The sequence below is a fragment of the Pavona decussata genome, unplaced genomic scaffold (genome assembly GCF_977016875.1).
Source record: "Pavona decussata unplaced genomic scaffold, jaPavDecu1.1 SCAFFOLD_94, whole genome shotgun sequence".
Classification (NCBI taxonomy): domain Eukaryota; kingdom Metazoa; phylum Cnidaria; class Anthozoa; order Scleractinia; family Agariciidae; genus Pavona; species Pavona decussata.
In genome coordinates this window covers 722,347-737,217 of record NW_028145511.1, presented here as the reverse complement: position 1 = coordinate 737,217, position 14,871 = coordinate 722,347, and the positions used below count along the sequence as shown (strand labels likewise).

Sequence of the window (14,871 nt, the reverse complement as noted above, 5' to 3'; positions counted from 1 at the left end):
AAGTGCGCGCGTTACATCTGACGTCACTTTTATTGTCTGTACTCTTATAGACAATAGCTACGAGCCAATCAGCGCGCGGGAATTTGGACAGTTATTGTAAAAATGTTACTGCACGCCCAGTTATCAATGGGGTGTTACTTTGAGGTATTCAAACCTCGCCTCTCATTACGAGTTTTATGAATAGTATACTATTACATAACACTCTCAATCATGCTCAGTTGATAATAAGATATGGAAAAAATATTGGTCAGCGCCGTCCACGCCTAACTGTTTCCCCTTATTCTCACAGATAATACAAACAACTCTCTTACAACTCCTAATGTATATCATTTTCCGAAGGAAAACATCCCAATTCTTACAATAATTCCCCAACTGACTCATCCAAAACTAATTACAAACTAATGTCTTTACTGCGAGAGAAATCTCTTATGAGGGTTATCCGTGGGAAAAGCACAAACAAAGCGTTTCATTTCATTTATGTCCTGCCAAGCATTGGGAATGTTTAAGAATTCACTCGACGCAAGCTTGGCAGAGGCCCCAGGGTCTCGACAATCTGCGAGCCAGCGAGTCAGCCAGCCATGCGAGGCAGAAACGCATGTTTGGCTCGTATGGCTCGCATGGCTCGCTGGCTCGCTTAGCCGTGCACAGCCGGATCTAAAGTCATGCAACGTCTCGCCGTCATCTGCGTCCATCTTCTTAAAATATATCTTTAAACGGGCTTCTGCGGCAGCTGAAGTGAAAGGTGAATCTTGAATGCCCCCGTTAGGTGCCGTCGGAAGAAACAGATAGCCACGCGAAGGTCAACTTGGATTTGTTGCGCCACATCCCTGACATCCAGGTATTCATGCTCGATTGCTTTGATGGGACAGATAGTTCAGTAGCTGTTTGTGGGGTTCGTCTGATTCCAAAAACATTTTCGTCTCCCTCCCACAAGGTTTTTCCCCAAACAGAAAACCGTCGTTATTTGGAAAACGTAAGATTTCAGGAACCTTGTCCTGGCCCAAATCACCTGGACGATCGCCACTGAAGAAAGCCGTTTTAAAATAAGCCTGGATAGTGGCAAAAAGGAAATTAACCTGTTCATTGAACAAGCTCACAATTTCCATCCTACCATTAAATTTACGGCCGAAATCTTAGAGAACGAGACAAGCTTTCTCGACACAAAAATTTTTAAAGGAGAACGTTTCAGAAATGAATCGATCCGGCTTGACATCCGTACACATTACATGCCTTCTCACGGAAACCTTTCAGTATACACATTATACCTCGAGCCATCCTCTGGGTGTGAAAAGAGGTTTTTTTAAAGGCGAAGCACTCAGCCGGACTACTGAGAACAAATTGTTTTGAAACAACGTTCAAACAAAGTATCTCCAAATTTAAATCGCGCCTCATAACGCTCGGATACCCCCACAAGATGATACAGACAACGTTATCAGAAGTCAACTTCGCCGAAAGACGGTCGGCTCTAAAACAGAAGAAAAAAACTCGTAAACAAATCCGGGGGGGGGGGGGGGGGGGCGTACTTGGGTTAAGTTTTGCTGGGTATGTGCCGCTGGCCTCTCAGAGCCCCTGCCCCATTATAGGCTATTTTGTGGCCAGTTATAGACTCCCTCTTAGTCACTTTTTGGGAAAATGTAATTTTTGTGATCCCAACTAAGTCACTTTCTATTTATGCATCTACTTTCAAGAACAGAATATAATGCGAGGTGATTGTTACATTTAATAAACAGCAACTTTCTGAACTTTTTAATCGAGATTATTTTGAATCCCTACTTAATAGAATTTTCTCACCCCAAAAATCGACCCCATTCTAGTAACTCTATTGAAAATGCGACCCCATTCTAGTCAATCCAGTCGTGAAAATGCGACCCCATCCAGTGGCACATCCCCATTAGCTTCTTATAAGGAAGTAATCCCCCCGAGAAACAAATCTTGCCTTTTGTTAACGTACCACCCATCGGTGCGTAACCTCAAAAATATATTGATGCAAAATTGGAAGTTCATACAAAATCAGCCTTTGCTGAAAAGCATATTCAAAAATCCGGCAACTATATCCTTCAAGCCGGAGAACAATCTCTTAAGGACATGCTCGTTAGGGCAAAAATATAAAGGCAGTGATCATAAAAATGTACATAACATAACGGAGTGAGTCTTGCAGGCCTGGCATTTCTATTCTTATCACTGTTGAGTTATCCAGACAGGCCCCGTCGCTGACGTGAAACCTCACACTAGGAATTAAAAAAAACTTGAACTCTACCGAGTTCTAACATGCAACGTAACATTATTTCGATATCGCACGCTACACAAACACAGCTAAGCCTTCCTCTTACAAGGCAAGGAAAGAAAAACATAGCGTAAACATATCAACGTGAAAACCCTCAGGTTATAAAAGCAGCGTTCATAAAAATGTACGCGACATATAAATGCAGTGAGCCGTGAAGGCCTGTCATTTCTATTATTATCACTGTTGAGTTATCCAGACAGGCCCCGTCACTGACGTGAAACCACACGATTAAAAAAACATGAACTTTACAAAGTTCTAACATGCAACGCAACAATATTTCGATATCGTACGCTACACAAACACACCTAAGCCTTCCTATCACAAGACAAGGAAAGAAAAACATAGCGTAAACATATCAACGTGAAAACCCTCAGGTTTAAAAGCCTAAAATGGGAAATATACACACTGAATTTTACCTTGAAAAGAAACACAGCCCAATCCTGATAAAAAACGGATCCAAAATGCTTCCATATGATTGGTTACTTTCTATAACTACGGGACCAATGAGAATACGTCATTTTCGATCCCTACACTCACCCGTAAACATATATAAAGGTCATCCATCTAAAATTCAACAGGAACGGTACTGAAAATTTTCTCTACCGTCCTACCACATATTACTGTTGTCAGTAAATAGCAACTGAAAAGATTCGCACAGAATCGAAACCGTCGGTTTTGCTGGAGACCACACAGTCCATTATCAAACAACAACAATTTATTCAGGTATTTCCATATCTATACATGGCATTACCTAAGTTAGTTATTCAAATGTATAAAATTACAAGTTTTAGTACGAGTTACTTAGGAAATAACCTTTTGTATCTAAACTTCATAATATCGAAAATGAAAGCAGCAACTGATCTGCAAATGATGGGGTCTATACTATTAAAAAGAAACAAAATTTTTGAGTAGACGTCTAAGTCTTTAAAAGAGTTATATTTTTGAATGACGTCGTCAAAAAATTTCGAACGGAAATTATTATAAACTATACAACGAAGAACTACAACCATACCTCACGCCGTCGGCGTCAGAGGAAGACTCAGATACAGATCTTTTGGAAATACCAAAAACACCAGAAGGTATACCTGATAAAGACGAGCTGGACATCCAGTACAGCAGCAAATTTGACATGGAGGACTCCGAATCAAGCCCTCCAGCATCACAGCTTGAACCCAGACACAAAAAACACTACCAATACGTGAAAGAGAGCTGCCAACCCAAAGAATCTGCTACAAACAGACGACCAAACAGAAATAGAAAACACATAGACACATGCAGTCTCCTTGAAGACTAATATCACAGAGTCAAAAGATTCCATCAGGAAACTAGAAAAACATATGAAGGACAAGACGTGTCCTAAATCTTTCCAATACTTGGCAAGGGCTAATATCCCGCCGGATGAGACTTTTTTTTTATATTTGTGAAAGACATAAGGCGAATCAAAGAAGAAGCAGAACAAGGCTTCGTAAGTGCCCTCCTACAGTACCGCAAAAGACGCCTAAACGGCCAAGAGAACAAATTTAAAAAGGCTAAGCTCTCAAAAAATACTAGCGCAAATGCTAGAAATAGATCGATACCAGAACAGTCGCACTCGGCGAACACAGTAAACATTGTAAACCACGATGTATATGGTAGATAAACTGCAGCAAGAATTCAACGAGCTCAAACCAATATTGTACACACATGTGTTGCAGAATTCTGCAAACAATAAAAATGTTGAAAAGTATAACAGTCAGTTATTTCTGAAAACCTAACCACCACAACGGGGGTTGAAATAGAAAAGGGCACAAAACAAATTACAAGCGCAAAGAGCGCAGAAAAAAATTGGCAAAAAACGGATTGAAGACACAAAGAGAAAACAACGAGAAATTCATAAAGATTTTTTCAAACCAACAACTTAGCGACAGCCAAGTCAGCGTTAATTCTAAAGGGCTCAAATTTGTTCCGACACTGGTGATATAACATTAGACGCCAACTCTTGTTAGACTTTGAAGATTTCGCAAGACGTATGCGCCTGAAATACATATTTCACAGAGAAAATAAAGAACCGCATCCATTCCATGTCAAATCAGACTGGAAGCCACCGGTTCAAAATTCAGTTGCCCTAGAAAGCTACTTGGAAAGCGTGAAAATCCAATTGGCAGAGATTAAACCAATCAAACCTAAAAATAACCTGTCACACAACGAATATAAGGCTCTCACAGAGCTGAAAAAGAACGCTAACATCGTTCTAAATAACTGAGGTAGACAAAGGCACAACAACTGTCATCATGAATAAGTGTGATAAAATACAAGAAGCTTAAATTCAACTCGACAACAGAGAACTTTATAAACCTCTCCAAAATCCCATGACGGTGGAAACTTCACAAAGAGTTCACGAGTTAACTTCATTGATGACATGACAAAGAAATGGTTTTCTCAAACCCAAGATCCGCCAAGAATACCAATATTTTACATCCTTACTAAGATTCACAAACCAAATCCGGTCGGAAGACCGATAATTTCGGGCTGTGAAGACCCTACAGAAAGATTATCATCTTTTGTGGACAAATTACTTCAGCCCATCGCACAAAAGCAGAAATCGTATCTAAAAGATGCAACGGCTTTCGTAAACTTCATAGAAAAGACAAAGGTCTCTCAAGATACTATCTTAGTATCAATGGATGTAACTAGCTGGTATACAAAAAAACCCACAAGAGGAGGGAATTACAACAGTATGCAAAGCAATTACGAGCCATTCCAAAACAATAAAACTCCTATACCGTCACACTACCTCAAAGAAATGCTTAAACTTATCCTTCAGGAAAATTCATTCCAATTTGTTGGAAACAATTACCTTCAGATATACTGAGACCCATGGGGTGCAATGGGTACAAAAATGGCCGTTGCATTTGCAAACATCTTTATGGCCGATATTGAAACAAAAATGATAAGCCAAAGCAAAACAAAAGCACTAGAATGGAAACGTTTTATTGATGACATTTTCTCACTGTGGGATAGTGACGAAAAGGAAATTAACCTGTTCATTGAACAAGCTAACAACTTCCATCCTACTATTAGATTTAGGGCCGAAATTTCAGAGAACGAGACAAGCTTTCTCGACAAAATAATTTTTAAAGGAGAACGTTTCAGAAATGAATCGATCCTTGAAATCCGTATATAGGCATTACAAGCCTACTGAAACCTTTCAGTGTATACATTATACCTCGAGCCATCCCTTGCGTGTGAAACGAGGTTTTATAAAAGGCGAAGCACTCAGACTACTGAGAACAAATTCTTCTGAAACAACGTTCAAAGAAAGTATCCCCAAATTTAAATCGCGCCTCATAGCGCTCGGATACCCCCACAAGATGATACAGACAACGTTATCAGAAGTCAACTTCGCCGAAAGACAGTCGGCTCTACAACAAAAGAAAAAACTCGTAAACAAATCTTGCCTTTTGTTACAACGTACCACCCATCGGTGCGTAACCTCAAAAATATACCGGATGCAAAACTGGACGCTCATACAAAATCAGCCTTTGCTGAAAAGCATATTCAAAAATCCGCCAACTATATCCTAAAAGAGAGGACAATCTCTTAAGGACATGCTCGTTGGGGCAAAAATATAAAGGCAGCGTTCATAGAAATGTACACAACATAACGCAGTGAGTCGTGCAGACCTGTCATTTCTATTATTATCGCAAGCGATAATGAACTGCTGGATTGCAGAGGTAGGCTTCTCCAATTCTCTTTGCAAATGGAGTGATAGCATGGTGGTGCAGCTTACATTTGCGCGCGCGCCACAATCTTAGAGAAAAACCAGGAGAAAAACGAGTGTTTTCACATGACGTCACGGTGGCCATGTTGGTGTCCCAAAACAAAGAAATGGCGGCCACGTTGGTGTCCCAAACTAACCCTCTGGGAATTGAACTCTATTTTTATGCAAATGCTTTCTTTTGTTTCAGTAAACCAATATGGCCGGTAGTCACGTGAATGAAAATGCTCTATCTGTATATTCGGGAACAATATATTTTTTAAAACACATCGTGAGTTTTACTTTTAAAAGTCAAACTGCAAGTTGGTTCAATTTCGTTAATTTTTCTGATAAATTAAGAATGACCAAGTAACCTAATTTAAGGCCGTTTATCCACTCAATGCTAATTAATCTACTTCTTTTCTGCCTTTTCTCCCTTACAAATAATTAGCATAACCCCAAGATGCTGCCTTGCCTGAGCTATGTTTACTGGGCAAAATACCACATTCAATGACTAGAGTAAATGGCTATGGGTAAAATCCCATAGGCGTATTTATTTTAAAATATTTTTCAATCAAATCCTTGATACAAAGTTTGGCCCAGTAAAGGTGAGGGCACTGAAAACGCCAAAGCATGTGTCCGTACACATGCCGCCCCACCCCAGGCCAACGCAGCACAGAAAAGAGAAGAAAGTCAACGACATCTACCGAAAGGTGTTATGCCAACCCAGGGAGAACAAAACAAGAAATATGAAATGCAATACAGGAAAGAAAGGTTGAGTCGCCCTTGCAGACTAAACCCATCCGTAACCTTTTCAATATAATATTATGTGAACCCAAAGTAAGAGCTGTCTATGCTAGCTAATGCCTTGCATCAACCATAACCAACTAAACTATGTGAAATAAAAACATGTAAAATCCAATACAGGAAAGACAAGTTTAGTTGCCTTTGCAAACTAAACAATTTGTAAACTTGCTCAATATTACTATACATGATGTCAACCCGCCCATGCTAGCTAATGCCTTGGGTCAACCAAACGATGTGAAAGAAAAGCTTGAACGTCTTGCCAACGTAACCCCTCAGTAAACGTGTTCAAGGTACTATATAAAATGCCAACCCAACGCAAAAGCCGCCCATGCTAGCTGATGCCTTGGGGCAACAATAAATTATTTAACTAGGTGAACTAAAGTTAAGCCGCCCTTGCAGGACGAACCCATCAAAAACCTGTCTCAAAGTACTCCACACAGTGCCAACTTGAGGCAAAAGCCGCCCATGCTAGCTAATGCCCAAGATCAACAGTATGGAATACAGGTGCAAACACCATAGCACCCAAATGCCCTGAACAATCGAAAACGGTATATGTCAACAACCCGCCACCAATGAGCAATAAAAATAATGATCGCATGTAAACCAAAAGCAAGAGCCGCCCATGCTAGCTGATACTTAAGGTATAGATAAATAGCACAGTAAACTAAGGCAAATTGCACCTGCTGGATGGCTAGTAAATGAAAGCTTTATGAACAAAGACTAGGCATTCTTAGATACTATTAAAATGCATTAGACTTCCACCGTCCTAAGAGGCAGATTTGAGCATCGGATAACCCCTTATCTGCAGCATGGGAAGCAGCACCAATTCGAAAGCTGTGCCCCTTGTAAACTGAAGGGGACAAACCACAAAACTGTATAGCAGACGACTACTGATTTGAAAAATACGATCTAGAAACTGGAGCCCCGTCCACTGTAATGAACAGAGCACCCTGTCTGGATCCCTGCATTGCCAAAAACTTAGCCAGAAATTCAACAGGGCAAGATTGTGGCTGGCGAGAGACTGTGATGGAAAAGGGGCGTTCATTGTAGCTATGTTTAAAGTTTCCAAAAGTAATTTTAAATGCGATTAGTTCCTTCGAAGCATTGAGCAGTTTACTAATCTGCAAAATTTGAAGGGGAAAATGCGTCCACCAGTGGAAGTCATTTCACCAATGCGTAAAAAGGCAAAGAATGCCAGGGAACACATCGCCTGAAACTGACAAATTTGATAAGACGAACCGACCAAAGAAGGTGCCACGGAAAGCAGTTTATCTAAAATTGGTAGTGTAATAGAAAGACGACTATCCAGGCGAAACCCAACTTTGTTTAAACCTCTAAGCATTTGCGAGACATAAAACACTTTAGAGGGATCCGAAAAACCCTGAAGCTAGCCTGCGAGCAAGCTCTCTTGGGGGTTGGTCTCTCCTCTTTCCCCCTCCCGCCCCCCACCCCTAAGAGAGCTTGCTGGCAGGCGACCCTGAAGCTTATGGCAGTAACCCAAAGCCGAGACATACGTCATCACCGTGGATGGAGCGTACTGAGAGCGAAAGAGATAAGCTATAAACAAGGCCAGAACGGATGGTGAAATAGGCATTGCCCTAAAAGGGAGTTGAAATGCAGAAATGAAAAACTGAAGGAAAAGCCTCCAAGCACGCTGATAGTTTGGTATGGATGAGGGCTGAAGACTAGAACGAAGTGAAACGGAAGCTATGGATGCCAACTGAGCGGCTGCAGATGAGGAGGTATCACTGTGGGAACTTCGTGCATGTAAGCTGGTGCCAGCTGTTTGAAAGTCTGCAACTGTAACCGAGACAAAGAATCAGCTTATTTGTTCTGCACGCCTGGAACATGCTTTGCGTTAAAGCAAATATTGTAATGAAGACAAACCAGAACCAGCTTACGTACAAAAAGCATTAAGTCCTTTCCACGACAAGTCTGTTTGTTGATAACGTTGACTGAGGCCTCGTTATCAGTAAAAAACAACACACGCTGATCCTTAAATGCATGTCCCCAGGGATGCAGGCTAAGGACGATGGGATAACATTCAAGGAATGCAATGCTGCGATGACGCCAGCTCTCTGGCCATTTACCATAACACCAATTCTTGCCAAAAACTGCGTCAAAACCTATGGCACCGGATGCGGCTGTATACAATTGTAGCTGATGCGAGTTAGACCATACATCAGAAAGAAAAAAGGAACGGCCATTAAAACTAGCTCACAGAAATTGCTGCCAAACCTTAAGATCTTCTTTAACTTCCCGAGTCACCCTTATAAGAAAATGAGGGCTGCGAATGCCTTGCGTCAGATCAATGAGACGTCGCAGGAATGGCCTACCGGGAACAACTACTGAACATGCAAAGTTTAGTAACCCTGTCAAAGACTGAATCTCCCGTAAAGTAACTTTGCGACGTCTAAGAAAACCTGAAATTAAATCCTGACACTTAGCTAGCTTATCAGGAAGTAGCCGTGCTTACAATTTTGACAGAGTCCAACTCAATACCCGCAAAGGAAATGGTTGAGAAAGGGCCAAGAGTTTTTTCCGGTGCCATAGGAATGCCCAAATAATGACATAACATTAAAAACAAATCTAACTGTTGTTTGCACAAATTGTGAGTGGGAGAAACTATAACAAAATCATCCAGCAAGTGCAAAATGTGATCGATATGCAATTTCTTTTTGGCAATCCTTTTGATAGCAGAAGAAAACATTTCAAAAGTTTTGCAAGAACTAGAGCAACCCATCGGCATACAGCGGTCATATTAATATATTCCTCTCCAAAAAATTCCCAAAAGATTGTAATCTTGAGGTCAAATAGGAATGATACGAAAAGCATTCTTGATATCTGTTTTGGCCAGAAAACAGCCCTGGCCAACAGTTTTGATGGTACGAATGGCATCGTCCACTGTCGCGTAAGATACACTGGTAAATTCAGACGAAATGCCATCGTTTAAAGATGAACCTCGAGGAAAAGAAAGGTGGTGAATCAAACGGAATTCGCTCTCTGTCTTTTTAGGGACCAAACCAAGGGGAGATATACGAAAATGGGTAAAGGGTGGAGAGGAAAAGGGGCCAGCAAGTCGTTGGGCTGCAATTTACTTTTCAATTTTGGCTTTAACTGCCTCAGGGTTTTGAATTGGAGAAAGTAGGTTTTTAGCGCATGAAGAGTCTTATGGCCCGTCATAATGCAAAGAGAAACCATAACTGAAGCCATGGGATAAAAAGCTGGACTACTGAAGGGATATACCCAGAAAGAAAAAAATTGCAAACGATCACTGTTTACGGGCGTTGGAAGCCCCTGTGGAGATAGGCTGGGGTGGGTTCTGGCTGCTGGAGGGTTTATTGGTCCCTTTTTTTCGTAGGCACGAAAATTACAATTTATGGCCCGATGGGGGCCATCACATTTAGCACATGAATGTTTAAAAGAGCATCCTGAGCAATGGCCCCCTTTGTGATACTTGAAACAATAACCTCGGGGGACATCAAGGGACTTAACGGCGCCGCTGGTGGAATGAAATTTCTTAACAGTACCCTGAGATCTCAGCCACAATTCCCAATGTATCATCCCCCACGGGAGAGATGTGGCCTGAGACTGGCGCAGAAATCGAAAATTTCATCGAAAAATCGCCAATTATGCCCCCTAGCAGCCAGATTCTGAATAGTATCCCCATACTTCATGAGGCCTGGGGCCTCATGGGGATACTGTGCTGTAAAAATACCTACAAAGACGTGAAAAGCCTGTGGCCAAACATCTATTGAAGTAATCCGCTTTGCCTTGTTAACTGGCTCAAGAGCTTGGGATGGGGAGGTGCCTTCCTGTGAGGGTTGGAGTGTAATTTGAAATTTGTCTTCAAAAGCCGGGTTAACAAGTAGAGAGCCAAAATCAACAAACTCATTTTGAAGGATTTTGCTAGGAACTCGCGCATCAAGTGGCAAGTTCACAGACATAAATACATCATTGGGACGCTGGGTCCCAGGGAGTAAATGCTGCTCACCTGATAGGGATGCTAAAACTGGTTGAACCCCGTCATGTGCAGCTGGCACCTCCACTGCATTCTGTATCTATGAAGCTGGGCCCTGACTGTGCTGAAAGGTAGACCCAGAGGACTGCGCAAGAGTAGACGGCACCGGGACTGGAGGCACAGAAGATGCAAAGGGTGATTGAGGCGGAGCTGGTGTGTAGTTGTGAGTCTGCGCTGACTGAGGCAAGCAGCCCAAATTTTCAAGTAATGGCTGGAACTTCCTTGTAACTTCCTCCGTCACCCGGGATACAAGTTGATCCAGCACTGGCCAAGAGAGAATGGCAGTGGCAGTATCCACCAGGGCTGACGTTAATCCACCTAACGCTAATTAATCTACTTCGTTTCTATCCATAAAGTACACGTACAATCTCTTTGTAAAAGTAAGCAGTTTCATTACAATTGACATAAAGTTTGTTTTACTATAACTACCTTTTTTTCATATTCTAAGGTAAACTTTGTACTACAAAATCCAACTCGTAAACCTGCAGAACCCTTCTGCAAAATAATTTAACATAATTATGCTATCAATCAGTGGTCGGTTAAGTTAGACCGGCGCGCCTCGAATACCGCGGAATAAATTAAGGGAAACTAAGAGAAATTAAACCGAGTTTGCTTTCATCAGTGGCTTCTCGGGAATACCTGCGTATTGCAGACAACATTTAGCAGACTGATTCTCAATACCAACAAACTAAATTAACCGAAGTATTGAAAGTTCCAATTGTTCGGTGCATTCCAGTTTTAATGGTGTGATGTTATTATTTCAGAATTACCTTTGCTGCTATAAATCATAAAGACCGCTGTCCTTGTTATCCTGTTGGCTTTGATGATTATGTCGGTGACGTCACGACGTGTTTTGCGAACCCAGAATCCTCAGTTGGAAGGTAAGATAAGTTTATTTGATGCAATGGTGGAACACTTGCGAGACATTTTTTTAGTAAAAGTAGATCTCACTCATTTTAGGAAATACCGCAGCCTTTGCAACTGTCAAGGAAATCACATACTGAAGAGTTTAAGGACGGTGCCTACTATTGTTACTGCGCATACGTTCTGCGCATCTCGAGATACTCGGGTTTCCTATGGGTAGTGCTCACTAATACGGGAATATTGTTGCGCGGTTTAAAACTATGCGGAGAAAGCAGAACTTAGCAAGTGCTCTTGGTATCCAAAAAGAAAATTTGGGGTAACCATGCATTTTTCCGAGATAATTAAGCTTCTATTTAGGAAAAACTGCCATACATTGCTTTATATTTTGGCGCTTTTTGGAAATATTGTTGCTTAATTATCTCTGAAAAATGCGTGGTTACCCCGAATTTTCTTTTTGGATTTCAATAGCCCTTGCTAAGATCTGCTTTTTCTGCATAGTCATAAACCGCACAAAAATACTTGTGTATTAGTAGGCACCGTCCTTAACACTTGTTGTTCTTTCGAATAAGAAACGAGCTTTAGTTTGCAAGGGCGTGAAAAATAGTATCTTTAGAATTTGCTCCATTTTTTAGTGAAATTGATTTGTCGAACTGCTATTGGCTGCCGAGTCGTATACACCAGTCCTTCAGTGAAAGCTTTTGAATTCTGCTTGTAACAGAATGAATCATGATCTGCAATATTAACACCATGTTCCTTGAAGATGATCTGGTCCACTTAATGTAAAAAAGATCTCGGAAGGTGAACATGGTACCTTTCGCTCAGCCAAGGAGCTAAATTCATCAAAAGCCTTTGTTACAGAACTAGTGGCGTTGTATACAGCGTAGGAGAAGGGCAGTATTAACTCCATTTCGGTATTTCTTTTTGACAAGTCTTTCACTGCTAATTTAAACAACCGACTTTCGGAAAACCAGGGAATTCATCTTCTTGGAAAAGTAATGAAATACTTGAATACCCAGTTCTATAAGCTTTAATTTGATATGGGATTTTGGGTATCTGTGATGTAACCGAGAGGCGCTACATGCGTTAAACTGAAGCCACCCCTGAAGGTACACGGTAACCTTAATTTTTTTTCATTACTGTAGACGGAAAAAGAGAAAGAATAGAAACAGAGATCCGAAGCAATTGGGGTAAGGGAAGTGGGAGGGGGTAAGGGGGAGGTGTTGGAAAAAAATCTCGTTTAACACACGAAAATAACAAAAAAAAGACAGCTGCTGATCCTGGCAATAAGATTCTGTTTCCTAAACCTTTCTGAAAGGCCACCAAACAATCAGGGAATGCCACGCCTTCACTCTTTGAAGAGGAATATATTGAGATGCCTTGACTTACAACCACATTTTTAAGCCCTATTTTTAAAGATCATCAAAACCTATCAAATTTGAGACTCGCCAAAGTTTCTACGCAAAATTATCGGTGTTAGTAGTACATTCTGGACCATATATCCTATAATCCATTAATCCTGAAAATGTTTAAACGGGCCTTTATTGTGTGGTGCTATCACTCCTCTCACACAAATGATTGAAAAGCCAAGAATGAAGATGCATAAATAAACAATAATAAGAAAAGATTTACTTACAGCATTCCCTTCAAAGTTACTAAAGACATTAGACTTGCTATCTTTCAGTTTAAGATCCGTTCATCATATTTTACCAACTAATGCCACTCTTTTCAGGGATTCGCTTGTTCAAAAAGAGCAATGCCACCTTTCTAACGAGAAACAAACATTGAAACACCTTTTCGTAGTAAATTGCCCTTTTGTACAGACTTTCTGGACTCAATTTTCCCTCTGGTGGAAGGGAAAAACCCTAAATTCAATCACCTTATCAGAACAAGAAATAATATACGGATTCACTAGAGATCTCTCTCGTCGCCTTGGCTTGAACCTCTGTTTAATTATTGCCAAATACTACATCTATACTGCGTCACGAAAAGAAGAAGAGTATATCTGGGAAGCCTATTGTGCTGTATTAAAGAGTCGCCTTGAAATTGAAAAACACAAATCTAAGTTGCAAATAAGTCTTTGAGCCTTTTAATTTTATTTCATTTTTTTTTTTGCTATATTGCTTTGCAAGGCAGCCATGTGCCAGCAAGTAATGTGTAATTGTGTAATTTGTTGCTGAAGTTTGTAGTTTTAAAAAGCATCATAAGTATTGTAAACATCGTTATTACCGTATTGTAAGTATGTAAGTATTGTAAGTGATTAGTATCGTATTACAAGTAACTAATATAATTGTTAGTACCGGTGTTAGCTATATTGTAAGTTGCGTAGCTAGTTTTTTGTGTAGGTAACTATAGTTAAGTATGTTTCTTTTTTTGTTTTGTAATGTAGTGTCATATAGTAATATAATTAATAAAATGTACTGTTCTGAAGTACTCAATAAAGTGCTCTTAAAAAAAAAAAGAAAAAAAAAAGAAAGAAAAGAAAAGAAAGAAAGAAAACAATCTGCCTATTACTTACGCTTAAATGATGGAATTTTACTAGAAATTGTTGCGATCATTTGGTGATAGGTCTTATGCCCCCGCGGCTCCCACACTGTGGAATGGTTGACCTCTTGCGATACGGAAATCTAGATCACTTCAGCATTTTATATCCTTGCTGAAAACTTATTTTTAAATTAGCTTTTTGTGCCTAGTATAACTTTAATTTAATGTGTCATACTCAAGTTTTCATGCTGTAATGCGCCTTCGGATCAAAGTTATTAATTATTATTGTAATTATTAAATACAGTACTAAACGGTGATGTTTTTAATTTAGACTTCCCTGAAGAACGTCATGATACAAAGACCGACTTTGGCGAGTTCTACGCTGATGGAGGTTGCGACTTTGAGTGCTTTAGGGGCTGCATTGAAGCTGATTACGACGACCAAGCCCTAATCGATATTTGTAACAGTGAATGTCGCTGTACAATTGCGATCACATTTTTAGCTTCCCCAGGCCGCAATAACAACACATTGTAGCAGTGTGTAATACTATTGATTTTGAAAGATTGGCTCACACTCTTAGGTGTATCATGGATGATAAACTCAATGGGAGAAAGTAAAAACCATTGTAAAGAAGCAAAAGAAAAATTAAAGGTGTTCCCATTGAGAGCTTGAAGGTGT

General features: G+C 40.4%; 2 long non-coding RNA genes and 3 pseudogenes across 3 annotated transcripts in view; 2 read left to right on the top strand and 3 right to left on the bottom strand.

Annotated features, from left to right (window-relative positions):
- LOC146473248 (uncharacterized) overlaps positions 1-14,871 on the bottom strand; it is a 36,490-nt gene that overhangs the window by 18,677 nt on the left and 2,942 nt on the right. The window lies entirely within an intron of this gene.
- LOC146473249 (uncharacterized) lies at positions 656-14,859 on the top strand. Its single transcript, XR_014866413.1, has 3 exons — positions 656-838; positions 11,613-11,729; positions 14,525-14,859. It is a non-coding gene; the product is annotated as an uncharacterized LOC146473249 (long non-coding RNA).
- On the top strand, positions 5,067-5,895 carry LOC146473252 (uncharacterized; annotated as a pseudogene).
- LOC146473251 (uncharacterized) lies at positions 6,845-8,194 on the bottom strand (annotated as a pseudogene). The gene is made up of 2 exons (XR_014866440.1): positions 7,023-8,194; positions 6,845-6,867 (listed from the first exon to the last, which is right to left on the bottom strand). The product of XR_014866440.1 is annotated as an uncharacterized LOC146473251 (transcript).
- On the bottom strand, positions 8,316-9,378 carry LOC146473250 (uncharacterized; annotated as a pseudogene).